We start from the raw sequence: 17787 nt of genomic DNA, 5'->3' as shown, positions 1-17787 counted from the left end.
CTTGGCTTAAGGCTTAAGTGGTTTCATCTTGGGGATGTGTTTCATACAGGATGAATCTAGATGCCCTTTTTCTATATATAATTTGTACACTTGGGACTGAAATTTTATTTTCCACTTTCTCATATGAAAATAGTATAGGTTGCTTATTAAATAGCCCTGAGGCCAGAAAATGCATGGGCATTATAATGAATCATCCTAAACTCACTGTGATCTTAGTGAACAGGTTCAGATTCAGGGCAATACTGGAACTAGTGTTTAATAACCCTGATGGCAGTCCTCATCAGTTTCATTATTTAGTATATGGGATAAATTTAATGTGCATCACTGCCAAATACAGTCATGCTTGTGGAAAAATGAGTAACAGCACAATTTTATACCAGAAGTAACACTATCAAGGCCCATTGATGTTACATGTAAAAATGCCCCTTTTTGAGGCATATACACTTATATCATGATCACCCAAGAAAGAGTAGTGGTGACAGTCACCCACAGGCCTAAGGCAGAAACACAGTTCCTTTATGAAATAAACCGGCTCCCCTAAATTATCTGGCCTCTTAAATTAAATTAAGCCAACAGGGTGGAGACAAATTAGATTAAGTGGAATTTAAGGCAAAGCTATCTAGCTCGATGTTTTGTTGGACTGTATTTAGCTGTACATGACATTTAGAGTTGTTGCTGGTATTTATCTTGCGCTCCTTATAACCTCCCATCATCAAACTGAACTGCCACATGCTCTATTAATGGAATAAGCTCCCCTGGGCCTTTTCTTGGGTCAGGAAATCAGTGGCATTGTGGAAACTTTTTTTTTTTTAAGATTTTATTTATTTATTTATTTATTTATTTATTTATTTATTTTTTATTCATGAGACACACAGAGAGAGAGAGAGAGAGAGAGAGAGAGAGAGAGAGGCAGAGACACAGGCAGAGGGAGAAGCAGGCTCCACACAGAGAGCCTGATGCGGGACTCGATCCAGGGTCTCCAGGATCACGCCCTGGGCTGCAGGCGGCGCTAAACCGCTGAGCCACTGGGGCTGCCCTGTTTATTTATTTTGAAGGAGATATATAGAGAGAAACAGACAGAGATAGCGACAGAAAGCTTGAGCAGGGAGGAAAGGAAGAAGCAGGCTCTTCACTGAGCAGGGAGCCCAGTGTGGGGCTCCATCCCAGAACCCTGAGATCATGACCTGACCCCAAGGCAGAGGCTTAACCAACTGAGCCACCCAGGTGCCCTGGAAACTTTCTTTTTATTTTTTTATTTTTTTTTTAAGTATTTTTTTAAATTTTTTATTTATTTATGATAGTCACACAGAGAGAGAGAGAGAGAGAGGCAGAGACATAGGCAGAGGGAGAAGCAGGCTCCATGCACCGGGAGCCCGACGTGGGATTCGATCCCAGGTCTCCAGGATCGCGCCCTGGGCCAAAGGCAGGCGCTAAACCGCTGTGCCACCCAGGGTTCCCGAAACTTTCTTTTTAAAATTCAATCCTGGTCTGGGTTCACAGCTTAAAGTAAGTCCTTGTTGTGTAATTATGTGCCCGTAGGGAAAGTCTGACTTTCCCGAGCTTTAATTTCCTCACCTGTGAAGTGAGGGGATAATGCTGTGAAATTCACAGGGTATGTACCTAAAGCAGCCAGCACAGAATGTGGCCTGTAGTAGGCACTGAACCAACAGTGGTCACCATCAAATAAAGTATCAGCAGGTTTGATTCGAAATCCATTTATACTTTACACGACTTTGTGATGATAAACCTGCAACAGATCATTGATTCTTTTCCTTTCATGCCTCCTCTCTCTCATAAATACACAGGAAACAAAGCAGAACTCTGAGGGATATGACTAGATAGTGTCCTCTAGTGGTAAACAAGTAAAACACATGAAGACCATTTACTTATTATTTCTTTTACTTTTTAGGATTCAGACTGAAATTGATCACAGAAATACAATGTAAAGCTATAAGGTGAAATATAATTAATATTTGGACAGGGCTTTAACTTTAACATCTTCCTGTACAACAATAAAGAACAACTTCCTTGTCTAGTACAAGTTGTGATTTAATCATATGAGCAACAAAATTATTGAGCCAGAAGTTATTTTCTTTTTGAATCAAGTGTGAGCTGCTTTGATTCATTTTCAAGCTCATGATTAGATATTACATAAAGAAGTTATTTCAGCAGTTCAGTGGGATGCATTAACACAGTTCTTTCCAAGTTCAATAGTAGTCCATAATTTGATTATTTCATAGGATTTCTGATCATTTAGAAAAAAAGGTAAATGTGCTCTAGAACCTTCTCCAGTGATTCTAAGTATTATATGTTAGTCATAGAACTTCTCTTAATCAACACGATCAGAGCTGTTCCCATTCAGCTCTGATCTCTCACAATCTCCATTTCTACCAACACGATTGCTCTTGAAATTCAATCAGGGCAGTATCAGATAGTGATTAAAAGCAAGAATTCTGAAGCCAAATTGGTCTAAATCCCAGCTTCACCATTTATTGAGCATGTGAACTCTACACTTCAGTTTGCTTATCTATGAAACATCAGTGTTAATACCAGCTGCTTCATAGGGTTGTTATAAGGATACACTCATCTCACACATGGAAGGTAATTAGAATACAGCCTGGACTTATTATTAGTGAATAGCTTTTATGTGCCCATCCTTTTCAGTATTATAGAGAATGCACGAGAGGCTTAAGACACAGGTCTTGCCCTCAAAGAATTTATAGTCTTTATGAGAAGATCTTGTGGGATTAGTGATAGGGGATGCTTTATCTCACTTCTTGGTTTGTAGGTGGAGGACTTTTCCTTAAACATACCCTTGACACTCACATTCTTGTTCTCCGTGGGGGGAGTGGAGTTATTTCCTTGGAGTGGACTGACTTTAAGACAATCACATGGGGAAGAGATGCATTTTCCCATGCAGTTAGCCCATCTGACTCTCACTCAGTAATATATCCTACAATTCAGCTCAGTCAACAATAAAGGTGATAATTAGGGCTCCACCTGCCAACCACTTAGTATATAGTTCTTTATTTCTTGAGAACTCAATTTGAGAGTGGCCTATTTATCAATGAGACCCCCTGAAAACTCCAACAGAACATACCAACTCACAAAACAATTCAATGATTATTTGTATGGTGTGAACCTACCATGCAAACGTTCCCAGAAATGAGAATTTGGAGTAGACTGAAGGTATAGGAAAGAGTTTCACAGAAGTGGGACTTATACTGGCTCTTAAAGAATGGGATCAAAATTGGCTGAGAAGGAGGTAAGAAAAGGAATCCTAAGCATAGCAGTTTTTTCTGACATATAACAGTTTGTACTTCTGTGCAATTGGAATAAAACAGAAAATACTGCTCAAGATTAGAAAGTCATATCTCTGCTTGATGACTACATGGTGACACAGCCAAGCTATGGCAAAGAAATAGATGACACAGTTCCTCACCACCTGGTTTTCCAATCACATGTGACCTGACTGCTGGGGATGGTTTAGCTACTTTATACATATTAAGACACTTACTCCTTACAAAAACCCTATGAAAGAGATATTATTATTACCCCCAGCTGACGATACCAAAGCATAGACAGTGGCAGTTTGTCCAAGGTCTTTAAGAGATACAACTGGGATTTGAACCCAGACAGTCTGACCCTGGACTTCATTCTCTTACATCATCCTGCTTTGTGATTTCTCAGTCTAAGACAAAGGGCTGTAGTGGTCCTTCCTTGTAAAGGGGCTCAGTGAGGAGAGCGGCCTGACTGGAGTGAAGGTTTGGGCTCTGGAGTGAAGGTTGGATTCAAGATTTTAACTTGAGCTGAAAGGTAGGTAGGGCTGGTTGATAGGGCAGGGGGTAGAAGTGGGGGTATGAAAAACCAAGCACAGGAGTTTGGAGGTGGAGATATAAAAGAATGGCAAGATTAATCCTATCATGCTCCTGTTCAAGGACAAGGACAATTTTATATTGCTCAAGATATGAAGTCCAAAGATTTCAAGGGTTTCAGTTTGGGGGAATGGACACTGTGTAAATATGAGGAGATGGGAGAACAAAAACAGAGCTTGATCCCATATGCCTTGGCTAGGCCATGGATGGGCAGGACATGGTGACATGTGTTCTCATTCTTTCTTTCCAAGGGCCTGCCTAGAGGACAAGTATGGCTGGAGATATGAATCTGAGATTTTATACATACACTCAAAAGCTGACACTGTGAGAAGTGAAGCTCCCCGACAAAAGGATGCCAAAGGAGGTAGAAGAGAAATATAGAAGAGGGAATGTGGGCAACCCAGTGCTGCAGATGGTAAGTGATCCTCTGCACAATGAAAGAATTTCTGGTCAGCTAGTTCAAAGAGGTGGTTGAAGATGAGAATTGGGACAAAGCCAGGAATTTTAACAATGAGCTTGAAAACAAGAAAGAGAGGAAATGAAACTTGGCTTTTTCCCTTACCAACACTGTCGCATCAGGTAAAGAGAGGAATGTCTGGTTAATGTCAGTCCACGTTATCATATGTGCATACTCTTTCCTGTATAAAGGGCATGGTTATGCTATCAGGAAGATGTTTGTATCAGTCCAGTCCCCTGCAGGGAAGCAGAAACCATGATGACTACTTGAAATAAGGGATCTAATGCATGCAAATTGTAATGCAGGTAATGGAAAAGAGGAGGACAACAGTGAAGCAACCCAGAGATTAGGAAACCACTTCTATTCCAAGTCTAGAGGGTTGTCACAAGGAAGAGGCGGTGTTGCTAGAAGTCAGAGGCTAGTTTCACCCATAGAACTTGGTAATGGTGGGCCTACTGGGAGAAAGCTGGATGTTGAAGAGCAGCAACTGAATAGGGATTGGGGATACTCTGGCTTTTCTCTTCTTCCCACTCAACAGTCTCCCTCCAGCACCTTCAGTGGCCAAACCCAGCTGGATATTAGCTGACAGGCGAGCCAGGGAAATGCAGCCAGCAGAGGTCAGGCCCCAGGATACAGAGCAAAGCCGGCAGTCTGGCAAGAGGGCACCTGAGGACAAACACGTCCCAGACCTGCATGGTACTCTTGTAACATTTGGTCTGATGTGGGGATGGTCTTCTCATACAGAGGAACTAAGGCCCAACTGAGGTCAAGTCACCATTCCTCTAGACAGTCTCCACAGTCCTGTCACCCACCTTCTCCTACCAGAATCCAATCAGACTCATTCTTTAGCCTCAGTCACAGAAGAATCAAGGTGTCCGATGGTAGCTCTCATAGTAGGCCACGCAGTTTTTTCTGCATGCTGAGAGGCTGCTAGAGTTAGAGTGAAGGGTGAGAAACAAAAGCCCATGAACACCTCCCATCCTCTACCGTTAGAAGCTGTGAGGGGACTTCTCTGCCCTGATACAGGCAGCAGAATCGCACTCAGGCTGGGTGCTGGAGGCTTGAGTTGTGGGAACAGAGACCGTACTCATAAGCCAAAGGGTTTATGTTTCATATGCTTCCTCTTTTGCTCTGTTTCAGTATTTTGTTAATTAAAAAAGACATTCTGGACCCTACATGTGGCGCTGGTGTTAAAGAGTTGGATGATGAGTGTGGTAGAGTGGTGGATTTTTGTTCAAGTTTGTGCCATAGCTCTAGAGTGGCAGTAGGTCCCTGTGGCCAGGGTTGGCAGGGAGACTGTCATGACAGAAGCCCAAGAATAAAGTGAAACCCAGATCAAAAGCTCCAGGAAGAGGGAATCAGCTGGTCATGTGCCCTGACTATATAACCCTAATACTAAAGCTTAGTGGTTTGGGGGTTTCATAGTGAGTAGTCATTGAGTGCTGTCTAATACCATGCCCTGTTATAAGTACTTTGCCTGTATTAATTAATTTAACCCTAATAACAACCTTCTGAGGGTTGTGGATGATAGATGAGTAAATGGAGGCTTAGAGGCTCAGCAACTTCTCCGGGGGGAAACTGTAGGGCCAGGACTTGAATTTAGGCAGGGTGTCTCCAGAGCTTGCATAGTTAACCATTACAGGGAAATCTGAGCAACTTGGGAAACAGAAGAGAAGATGGCTGAGGGAAAAGAGACAAGAGAAGGTTCTAGAAAAGGTAAAATGAAAAGAAGAAATTTTAGGAGAAGATGGGAATGACCAGAGGGGAGAGGATAAGTGACTGATTAGGTGAGAGTTTATGTACCATTCAAGATCACATCAGCCAAGCATGGAAATCTCTGTGAGGAAATGGAAACCATTGCTGTATAGTCTGTGTCTGATGGTTCCAATGCATAGATTCCTTATAGATTTGTTTTTTTTTTTAATCATTTCTGTTGGATCTTATTCGTGGTCTTGTCTCCTTACAGTGCTGTCTATCATTGAATGTTGGGGTTGTACTTGAACATAGTTTACAGGAGTATTTTGAAGCAGAGACTTCCGTAATCATCCTCAAAAATGTTTGCTTCTGAGGGGTTGCTGGCAATCTGGGATTAGCTTAACTCAAGTTCAAGCCTTGAGGTTTTGTGAACCATCAGATGATGATAAGCCAAGGCTTGTATGAGCTGGTTTATTTCTGATTTACACTTTCTCCTGTGGCTGTGGGGGGCCTTTTGGGTCTCAGGCCAAAGTAAAGATTACTTACCATGGGGAAAGTGTTATAAAAATAATGAGAAAGCAATTAATGGATTGCTATACATTCCTGAGTTGGTTCAGCATTTTCTCTCTCAGATCTCTGCTCTCTCTGATCCTCTCAGAGATGGTGATTCTGAGCTATTGATTGATGCTGATGGTGTAGCAAAAGGTCAGGGTAGGGAGCACAGTCAGTAAACTGGAGAGACAGAAGTATAGAAGTGGTTGAATGGAAATTCTTTGCTGGGCTTTTAGAAAGATCCTGAACAATGCCTCACTCACTCTGTTCATGAGAAACAATATTCATAGTGACAGTGCCACAAGCTATGACGTCCTCTCATATCATGAAGAAACAATGAGGATGAAGGGAGGAGGTTTGGTGGGAGGCCTGCTCAAACACAAAAGGGCCTGGGCCAAGTGGGCTCCCTCACCTTCTTTTTCCTAACATAGCTATCTCTTGGCTGCTAAGGGGGCTCCCAGGAGCTGATAAGGACAAATCAAGTACCATGACCCAATATTGTCAGGGGCAGGGATGGTCAAGATCAAGGATATGACTTTATTTTATTTCTAAGCTAATAAATTAGCTTACTAATTTACTGTTGCTGTTTCTAGAATGCTGGCAGAAGATATCTACTCATACTTCAGAGAGAAAGGACTTTAATACTCACGGCACAGCAAGCAGCTTCACTGCCACCAGCACATTTGCACTGGTTCCTCTTGCCCCTACCCCTACCAAGTCTCACAGGAGCAACCCAGAGGGGCCCAGATGGCTGTCTGTACATGCAGTGAGTTGCATTACAGCAGAGGACACTGAGCTTGGGGAACCCACTATTTTATAGCCAGCAGAAAACAGCCTCTGCTTTGCTCTAGAGGGAGACATTATCTCATTCTTCAAGTTTGTTCTTTGCAAACACAATCTGAGAAATGGCTTAAGTAAAGTGTGGCCAGGGCCATGGTTTCCTGATACACCAAGCAAGTTTGTGCAGGAATGTTCAAAGCTCATGGTAGATTACCTTCCCAACAGAGATAGTATAAGGGGATTACTTAAAATGTGCATAATCTAAAAAAACATTATTTTCTGTTGTATTCTCTACATTTCGGTTACCTAAACTGGGTCAGAGCCCCAACCATTGGGGATTCTGCTATGTGGTCCCAGTCTGTGTGTCTACTAGCACACTCTGTCTACTATTCTCTCCTGGAGTCTTTCTCTTCATTTTAATCAGCTGTGCTTGTTTTCATTATGTTCTTTCACATGCTCTGCTTATTTCAAAAACAGCATGCCCAGTGGAATGATTGCTGATTTTGGCATTCAGAAAGCTGCATTTAAGTCCAAGCTCTAAGACTTATCAAATAAGAGACCAAGACGCCTATCCAGCCACTCAGGTGGCCACAGTCCCTTTTGTTTAGTGAAGTATATCTTAAGATTATCATTTTGAAAGTCAAATTTCTTCTCTTCCTCCTAAAACTTGTTCCTTTACCTATACATTTTATCTCACTTACAGATCTGCCCATCCAGATTCTCCATCTTCATGCCTCTGCATCATCAAGCTTTTACCTGATAAGTATTATTTTTATTACCCTTTTCTCTACCTGCCAACATTGTTTACCTTGATCATGTTTCACTTGGAATCATTCAAGAGTTCCCTAAGCCTTGCCACCTTCAATGGTTTGGTCTTCCTATTGCCTGATCTTGTCATGTCCCTCATTCAAATGCCTCCCTCCTCATTCAGCCCAATTTCCTTACAGCATTTGTTCCTATTCATTCCTTCTACACCTCACCTTGTGTTATCATACACCGTAATATTCCTGATTTCCTGTATTTCTCAGTACCCACCATGCTTTTTATACTCTTGTGTTTTTGATATTTTCCCTGCCTCATATACTAATCCTCTTTTTGACTAAGCCATTTTCCTTTAAAATCTCAGGTCTTATAATTGCCAATGACACGATATGAGGAAAGGAAATTAGAAACACAATATTTGGAAAGAATATTGTGACCCAGGAAAATTCAAAAGAAACAACAGAAAAATTACTACCAGCAGTAAGAGAATTTCTATAAGGTAGCATGGTCTAGTGAGTACCCTGAAAGGTCCATCAAATGGGGAATGGAACATTTAAATAAATTATGGCACATCCATATAATATGATGGTATGGTGCTATAAGAAAGAATGAGGACACTATATTCTGACATGGAAGTATTTCTAAGATACATCATTAAATTTAAAAAGCAAGTTGCAGAACAATGTGTATAGTGTACCTCTTTGTGTAATGGAGGGGGAGGGAAAAACATGTTGTGTAAGGGAACTCTTGAATAACAACAAGGAACTACAAAAGTTTTTGCTTTTGGACAAGGATGGGGAAGAGGGTTGGAAGTAGACAGTGGTCAGTATGGGAGCAAAACTGCCCACTGTGTACTCTAATGTTGTTGAGTTTTGAGTTCTGTGAATTTAACACCTGTGAATTTAACACCTGTGCAAAAGACAGATACCTAAAAGAAAATAAAAAACAAAACCTCAGGCATTACCTCTATTCTTCTAGGTCTCCTTAATACGAGAGGATGTCTAGTAAGGTGGCTAAGAACAGAGGCTTGGCACCAGGCCCACCTGGATTTAATCCTGTAACTGCACTCACCAGGTTTTTGGCCTTAGGAAAGTCCTGTATCCTGAGTCTCCATTCTCCTCCTTTATAATTTGGGAATGGCAATCCTCAAAACAATCCTTTTAGATGAATATCAAGTGCGATAATATTTGTAATGTAATTAACACAGTAATTTACATACAACTAGCACCTGGTGTTTCATACATACACGTGAGAAATATATATCTATAGGTATATATACACATATATACATACAACTCACATATAAATACATACATATATGTCCATATTAACATACGCACTTGTATATATACCTATATATGTGTGCGTGCCTAACACACTGCATTGAAATGATCCGTTTCTATTTCTCTCTGCCAAAACTCTCCTTGTTCCCATCCCCATAGATTTCTATGATTTATTAATATTTTTATCTCCACTACTGGCTTATTTAGGTGCTCAAGAAATATTTGTTAAATTGTTGATGAACTAAGCATGGTCAGCTCTTAAGACTCTGAACAGAGGGGGAAGAAAACCAACAGAAATACTCTGAAAAATTTCAGTCGAGTCATCTAACTCCTAAGGTTGGTATTATTGCAAATTCCTTCTCTCCCTATACCCTACCCCTCCATGAAGACCAGAAAAGTATTTATGGACCAACTGGTACCAAAGATGGAGATTCTTTTCCTTTCTTATCATAGGTTCTCATTAGATACAGTTGAAGGTTGAATGGGGAACAAATGCTGTCCCCAAGCTGCCCTTCTCACTGCTTTCCCCAGCAAGCAGCTTCTCCAAGTATTTGCACTTATAAAATTTCAGATCCAGACTATACTTCAATTTGTTAACCAAGTTGGCTTAAAATTTTATGGAAGCCCAGATTTCAATAAGCAGCAGAAATAGGCAATGCTAATAGCTTTCTTTGGATTCCTCTGAAAGGAAAAGTCATGCTTTAGTTAGGCAGAAATGTGTGTCCCATTTTCTTCTAGTAGTAGTTTGACTTACTGTTGAAGCTGGGTCCCCATGACAGCTGGGATTGAGAAAAGGCTGATTATCTCACTGAGGCAAAATCTCTTCCTCCTGAGAGCTCAGCTTTGATAGTCCACCCAGTGGTGCAAACACTCTTCCTTCTAGACACAGAAATGGCACAATGTTAGGTCTTCTGCGAGCTCCCAACCCACCCTGCCTCTTTGCATCAAGGCTCAAAGCTTCAGCCTCTTATGTGCTTACAAGGTTAACAATGCTGTTTAAAAAAATATTTCAGGTTTATAATTTTTCTGCATGCCTAATTTAGCCATCAGACTCATCTCCAGATATTTAATATAAAAACATGAATTTATAGAACTTGTATGAATTTATATAGGAATATAAATTTATAAGGACCCTCTACATGTCTGTTTTATATGTTAAAAGGATTCTTTCCTAAGGAATTCATTCACAAGATTTCCTAAAAACTGTCCATATTCAATTAAAATGTTTTATTTACCTGAATCTTATTTTTTTATTTACCCAATATAAAAGCAGTTATCTCTGATATATGTGTACTTATGTGTGTAATATCCTAGATTAAAGGGATCCAATATATGCTTTTTCCTTTTCAAATTCTTCTCTAGGTATATTTCTGAGTCAGTTTAGAAAACTGTGATGATGGCATTTAGTGGCTCTGTAGATCTTGAAGCAAATTTGTTGATGTCAGTGCTTTCTCTGCCATTAAAAAGTCATCTGATCCATTCCACTACTCCTCCTTCCTCCTCCTGGTTTTTATAAACATGTTCTCTAATCTAGGACAATATGCATAGATGGGGTGGGGAAAATGTTTAATCCCAAGCAGCCTGCCTTTTCCTGTTATGACAGGAGACATTTGAGTGACATTTGTCATTTTAGAGCAGAAATTTTCTCTAAAGGAGGAGCTGGTCCACAGCTGCTCTGGGGAAAATCAATTATACTCCCTTGATTGGAAATGGGCGATTCTCCTCCAGATGTCTGTTGTGCTTGTGGCCTGACCAACCTCCTTGAAGATCTTAAAGCATTTCCAAGAGAAACACAGTTTATGCTACCCAGCATCCCCTCAGACATTTTCTCCAGCAAAGATTAAGTCAGGTAAGAAGTAACTTGGACTTTCAAAATGAGTGTTGCAAACCAGAAGCCAATAGAGTAAATGTCTTCAGAGACATGTTATTGAACTCACATAATGTTTTAAAAATCAGGACATATTTATATACAAATGAAGATTATTGGCTTCTTAGAATAATCAAGCCATATGGCAATATAGGGCCCATTTCTGGCATGTCACCAAGGGGCAGGGGTTGAGTCTCTGTCTTTGTTAAATGAGGTGCACTCTGCTTAGTTCACTACAGGCCCCTGAGTCCTTACCCCTTGGGACCTTTCCACCAGGCCTGTTCACATGACTTGCCTGTCCCATGCAGGAATTTGAATTGATGACTTCTTACTTAAAATATTTCTGGGATCCCTGGGTGGCTCAGCGGTTTGGCGCCTGCCTTTGGCCCAGGGCGTGATCCTGGAGACCAAGGATCGAGTCCCATGTCGGGCTTCCTGCATGGAGCCTGCTTCTCCCTCTGCCTGTGTCTCTGTCTCTCTCTCTCTCTCTCTGTCTATTTCTATCATAAATAAATAAATCTTTAAAAAAATATTTCTATCTGATTTTGAAGTATCTATTTCTCATGCTTAAATAATAGATCTGCTCTGTACCCAGTCCACGTAGGTTAGATTGCAAGATCAGCACATAGTGTTAACCCCGCAAAATGTAATCTGTAAATAGCAATACTCTCTTAACAATGCTATGTTAAGTTCTTAGTGTGATAAATGTTCTATTATGTACATATTATTTCTCTTCTAAGTCATTTCCTCGTCTTAGACATTAGGATGTTTTGATAGGTCTTAGAGGAGCCGTCAGTATATTGTGAAAACCAATCTTTAGTAAAATTTCACTTAGGTTTTGTTTGGTTGTTTATTCTTTGTTTGTTTATTTACTTCTTTGAATTTTAGATTCTCCTGTAATTTCTGATCTCCAGGCAAGGTAAATGAATGAATGGACTTCTGATATGTTAGTGAGATAAAGGCCCTGTTAGAATTAATCAGAGAATGAGGGACACAGCTGCTCCAGGGAGAGCCAACATTATCAGCAATAAGGGAAGTAAGGGTTCTCTCAGAGTACTAGGTTCCTTTCCTGGAGTAACATGATACCTTCCGCCCCGCCCCCTTCCTAATCTCTTATATTTTAACTTTAAAAATGATATTTTTTCTTTTTTGAGCTATAGGACAAAAACAGAAGATTATTTCCACTTTTACATCTAGGAACTAAAACTCACTGTGTTTATTCTAAAACATCTCCTTCAATTCTCCCAAAGTTGGCCAATGTCCACATTTATAGCATGCTTACATTTCTTATAGCTATTACACATCTGATTACTTCCAACATGAAAGAGTTGAGTATCTCCTGTATTTCTGCCATTATACGATAGCCACAGAGAATACAGATATAAACCCAGGATAATGCCAGCCTGTGAAAACTATCACCTCAAACTCTTAGAGTGTTCATCCTGAAATCCATGTAAAGGGGGCAGATGGGTAGATTGGTAATGCATCTGCAACACACTGGTCTAGATGCCACCAAACAGGTATGAACAGGATGCTGCGAGAACTCAAGGGAAGGAATAAGTTATTCTGCTAGAAGCTTCTTGGGGGAAAAGGAACAGAATTTTGAAGGATGACTAACAGTTTTGCCAAGTACATGAAAAAAGATGGGTACTTCAGGTGGAGGAAAGAGCCTATGTGAAAGTCCCAAATCTCGACACACATATAGCCTGTTGAGGAAATGACAGATAAGCTAGTATGGCCGAAGAGAAAAGTAATACTCTCATTTCAGAGGGGCATTTGCTACAACCCATGACAGTTAGAAATGCAGCCTAAATGTGTGGGGTAGTGGAACAGGTAAAGAGGGGCTACTTTCAGGGTATAGGCAGGAGATGAAGCAGCAGTAGGCATCAGCAGTAACCAAAGTTTCCTCTGTGGGAGCACCTCTGCATGCTAACATCATCAGAGGAAAAAACCCAAGAGGCAGCAGGTCTGGGGTCAGCCAGCAGAGTTGGGACACATGAATCTGTTGAATGACCTCTTTGGCTAAATCCCAACGGATGTTCTTCATTTTCCTCTGATATGATTTCTCCCCCTCTTCCCCGAATTTTTTTTCCCTTATTTTCTAAGATACCACTTCATACATTTCTTCTTTCCTGTGCAATCCCTTCTTTTCATGCTTACTGAAGAAAATGAGTGACTGAAGGAGGCCATGTGTCATCGGTCTGCTGTTCCTATTTCTTGTGTAAGTTCTTTCACTCCGGTAATTTCCTATTTCACAACTCCTCAATTGCCACCAATGGACTAACTTCTAACTCCATGACTCCATCTCTCTCTATGTTCAGACTTTTGTGTAACTGCCTACCGGGCATTTCCACCAGGGTGTGGGCGCCTCAAAGTCAACATCCAAAACTGCACTCACCTCCCTGGACTCTCATAGATGCCTCATCTCAGCATATGACCCTCCATCTACTTGGTTTCCTGGGCTCCTCTCAATTCTAAGTTCTACGGGACCATTTCAGTCTTGGTTAGCACTAGCACGGTGAGTGACCCACACATAGCAGACCCTCAAATATTGGTACAATAAATGAAGGAGGCAGAATGGGCCCTTAACATTTCTGGCTTCTGTCAACCCTCCTGGAAAAAAATGTCATCCTCTACCCTTCTCCCATCCCACTTTTGCCTGAGTTAATCAAATGAGCTTCCATTTGTTTCAAAAAGCCTTCCCTGACTACTACCCCATCTCCCTCCCTGGTCTGTTAAGTTCCATAATTTCCTGCATACAACCTAACCATATCAGATTGCATGGTTTCCATGCATGCTTATTTACCTACTAGCTCCACGAGGGGTAAAGCAGGTATTTTCTTTACATCCTGGTACCTATTTGCTTGATGAAAGGAAGCAAGCAAAAAAAACAAAAAAAAACAAAAGGAAGGACAGACTGGTAGATATTCCATGGAAAATGTCCAGAACATATATGGAAATGAGTATGGAGCTCAGAAGAGAGCTGTGGCAGAGAGAGATTTGAATTATTCACAATGATACCAATGGAGTGATTGTTCTCACCCTGGAAGCTGTGTGAAGGACAAACTCTCCTAGATCTATAGGGGCTGAGATGGAAGGTAGGCCCCGTAGGCCCCAGTGCAGGGCCAGCACTTTTGATCTTCTGATTTTTTTTTTTTCCAAAAGAAGTAAAAAAAATCCCTATTCTTTAATGAATGAGAAGTCTTCTACATTTAAAATGCAAGTCAAACTAAACATTAGGCCAGATGCAGGCTGTGGCTTGGCAATTTATGCCTTCTGGTATAAAACATTAAGGAATGCTGACTTACAAACTATGAAATTGTGTATATACTGATGATAGGAAGAAAAGAAGGTCACAATTTCAAAGGGGGACAGAAAAGTATCTACAAGAACATACTCATCAGCCTCTAGCTGAGTTAATTTAGGAGACACATATTTGAGGAAAGAGGAAAATTTATAAAAGGGACTATCAGGTAATGAATATTGGATAGGGTCCTCAGTTTGATTTTTGAATAGGAATGAGCTGTGTTTGAAAGAGGTCCAGTATTGAAAAATGAGGGATTTCTTTAATAGTAGTGGAAAATTTTTTAGACTTGTGGTACATTCTCAGCTATACATAGCACTGCAGAAATGAACATCACAAAATTCAAATATGAAAATATGTCCAAGCCAGTGAGCTCTCTACTTACCTCAAGAACTAATTACACAATTTGAGAAACTAATTTTAATTAATAATTGGACTATATTTTAAATTATATTAAAATTAATTTTACACTCTCAGCACTATGTGAACTTATGAACACTGTATGAACTTATTATGTCATTAAGCCCAGCTATGACCCTACGAAGTGAGTTTTTATTCCCATTTTTCAGACTAAGAAACTAAGGTTCAGAACGGTTCATTTGTTCATTCATTCATTCATTTGACAAATATTTGATTTAATATGGGGGCATACAGTAGTGAACAAAGCAGATAAAATCCTTGCCCTCATGGAGCTTATACTCCTGGTGAAACCAAGTAGAGGTACAGTAAGTAGCCTTCCTTCCAGACTTAGTGCTTTCTTTGAATCCAGGCCTTCTATTAATTCTCAGGTATGAAGGTTCCATCAAGTTTTAAGGAGCCAGCAGGGGGCAGATCTATGACTCAGACTATGAAAGTTCTCAGGACAGCTGAGTAGCCCCTGGCCTACTCTCCAACCACAGAATGTCAGCAGAGACCCCTCTGTAGTTGGGTTTCCTGCTCTGTGACAGTAGAGATAGTATCTGCTCTGTCCATGGAAGGGCTGTGGTGAAAATACAGCAGGAAATAAGATTTTAAGTAGTGACAGTTATTATGAAATCCTATGTATATATTTGTGTAAGTTTGATATATTTTACAAAGAGCTTTCAAGTAAATATAAATATAGTGTAATTTATAATACTATACAAACAGCCAAATATAAATCAACCAATGGTGAATTTGTCAATCTCAGAAAATCTGGAGTACTATTCTGGGTTGTTAACTTTAAGGTTGTTGATTTGAAGAGAAGCATCATTTGGTTGCCCTTAGAAGCATTTAGTTATAGCTGGCAACGGAGAAGCAGAGGCAAAAAGACCCAGACACATGAAGAACTACTGAGAAGAGCTGACTCGAGGGAGGAAATTCTTTGAACAAATATTTGTTAGTTGCCTACCATGTCTGTTTTGTTCATTGCTGTATCCTCAGTGCCTGGGACAAACTTTCTGTTCTGAAAAGGTTTGGATTCTAATAAAGGAGCCAATTAATATATACGTGTGTTTATGGTAGGTAATCAGTGTTACAAAAGGAAGCACTGGTTGGGGGGATGCAAAGGAGGGAGGGAGAGAGTATTACTTAGGAGAATTAAAGTCAGCTGCATCAATGAACACATCGTGCAATCTTAATGGCTTGACCAACAAAGGTTTCTCTTAAAGTCTGATTGGGGTTGGTGACTTAGGATCCTGGGCCCTCTCCATCTTACTTCCGTATTCTCCAATGCAGAAGAAGAAAGGAAGAATAGAGAAACCACAGTGATTGCGAATGAAGTGGAGATGCAGCATGGTGGATCTCAGGGGGAAGAGGATTCCAGACAGAAAACAAAACAAAACAAACAAATAAACAAACAAAATAACATCAAAGACAAAAAACTGAAGCAAGTTCTGATTTCTGGTCTGACATGTAAGAAGCTTGGAGGTTGCTACTCCATTCTAAGGAGAAGTAAAAAGATGAATAAACTGAAAAAATAAAGTCTTCTTAGATCCGTAAGAGAAGTGAGGTCACAGGGCAAACCACCATATCCATTATAGAGAGAGAGATGGTGAATATAGAGAATACAACTTATCAGAGCAGAAACCTCTGTAGGAAATAGTGTTAGAGTAGGAAAACCTGAACTGTAATTGGTGAGTTCCTGGGGGAACTTAGCTCAGAGGTAAAAGCTCCCAGGAGACCCAGTCATTAAAGCATCCCCATACTTTTGCAAATTTTATCTCCTGGATCTCTACCAGGTCTTCACAGTGAACGCTGGAGAAAAATCCTCTAGTGCTTCTGTCAGGGGATGAGGAAAACCATTTTTAAATATGCTAGAGCATTCTGTTCTTGTTAACGTTCTGACCTCAGGAGTAACTCTGAGCCTAACATGCTGGGGCTTTATTAGGGCCCAACAGACCTGGAAGAAAGGGAATAGCCATCTCCAGTCCACTCTAGCCATCCTGTCCCACTTAAGGGAAGGAAAAAACCTAAGAAGCATATGTGAAGTTCACAGTCCTGAGGTGGAGGCTCACTAAAAGACTGCAACCTAATCATCATGATAAAATACTTCCCTTCTCCACTATACCTTACCTCACACAACAAAAGGCCTATTTACAAAAGTTCCTTTTACCTAGCACAACATATCTGGCTATGAAAAAAATACTACAAGGCATACTAAAAGGCAAAAACTAAAAACAAACAAACAAACAAAAAACAACCACAATTAGAAGAGAGCAAGTATCACAACCAGATTCATATATGTCAGGAATGTTGGAATTACTAGATCAGGAATTTAAAAGAACTGTGATTAATATGCTGAGGGCTCTAATGAATAAAGAAGACAATGTGGGTAATGTAAACAGAGAGGTGGAAATTCTAAGAAAGACCCAAAAAGAAATGCTAGAGATCAAAAACGCTGTTACAGAAATGAAGCATGTTTCAATGGACTTGTAGTAAATGAACATAATTGAGGAAAGAATCTCTTTGAGTCTATCTCAATAGACTCAAAAACTGAATAACTGAGGATATCTCAAAAGCTGAAAAGCAAACAGGAAAAACAGACTAAAAGAAAAAAGAAAAAAAAAAGAAAAAAAAAAAGATAACCAGGATAGAATATCCAAGAACTTTGGGACAACTACAAAAGATGTAACATACACCTAATGGGAATACCAGAAGAATAGAAAGAAAAGGACAGAAGAATTATTTGAAACAACAAATGAGAATTTCTTCAAATTAATATCAGACACGAATCCATAGATACAGAATGTTTA

At 40.2% G+C, this 17787-nt stretch overlaps 1 protein-coding gene across 6 annotated transcripts in view; it reads left to right on the top strand.

Annotated features, from left to right (window-relative positions):
- HSPB3 (heat shock protein family B (small) member 3) overlaps positions 1-16415 on the top strand; it is a 105160-nt gene extending 88745 nt beyond the window's left edge. For 2 of the 6 annotated variants that reach the window (XR_005358473.1, XR_005358468.1), the window contains exons 10-16: positions 4127-4290; positions 8063-9740; positions 11133-11253; positions 12160-12190; positions 13378-13492; positions 13593-13789; positions 15781-16037. The gene's annotated coding sequence lies outside the window, so the exon portion shown is untranslated. Of the gene's footprint in view, positions 1-4126; positions 4291-8062; positions 9741-11132; positions 11254-12159; positions 12191-13377; positions 13493-13592; positions 13790-15780; positions 16038-16270 lie in introns of those variants that run through there. The other 4 variants (XR_005358469.1, XR_005358470.1, XR_005358472.1 and 1 more) reach the window with 4 other exon arrangements.
- Positions 16416-17787: the final 1372 nt, after the last annotated feature.

The sequence above is a fragment of the Canis lupus genome, chromosome 4, assembly GCF_011100685.1.
Source record: "Canis lupus familiaris isolate Mischka breed German Shepherd chromosome 4, alternate assembly UU_Cfam_GSD_1.0, whole genome shotgun sequence".
NCBI lineage: Eukaryota > Metazoa > Chordata > Mammalia > Carnivora > Canidae > Canis > Canis lupus.
This window is presented reverse-complemented; position numbering and strand designations above follow the sequence as displayed.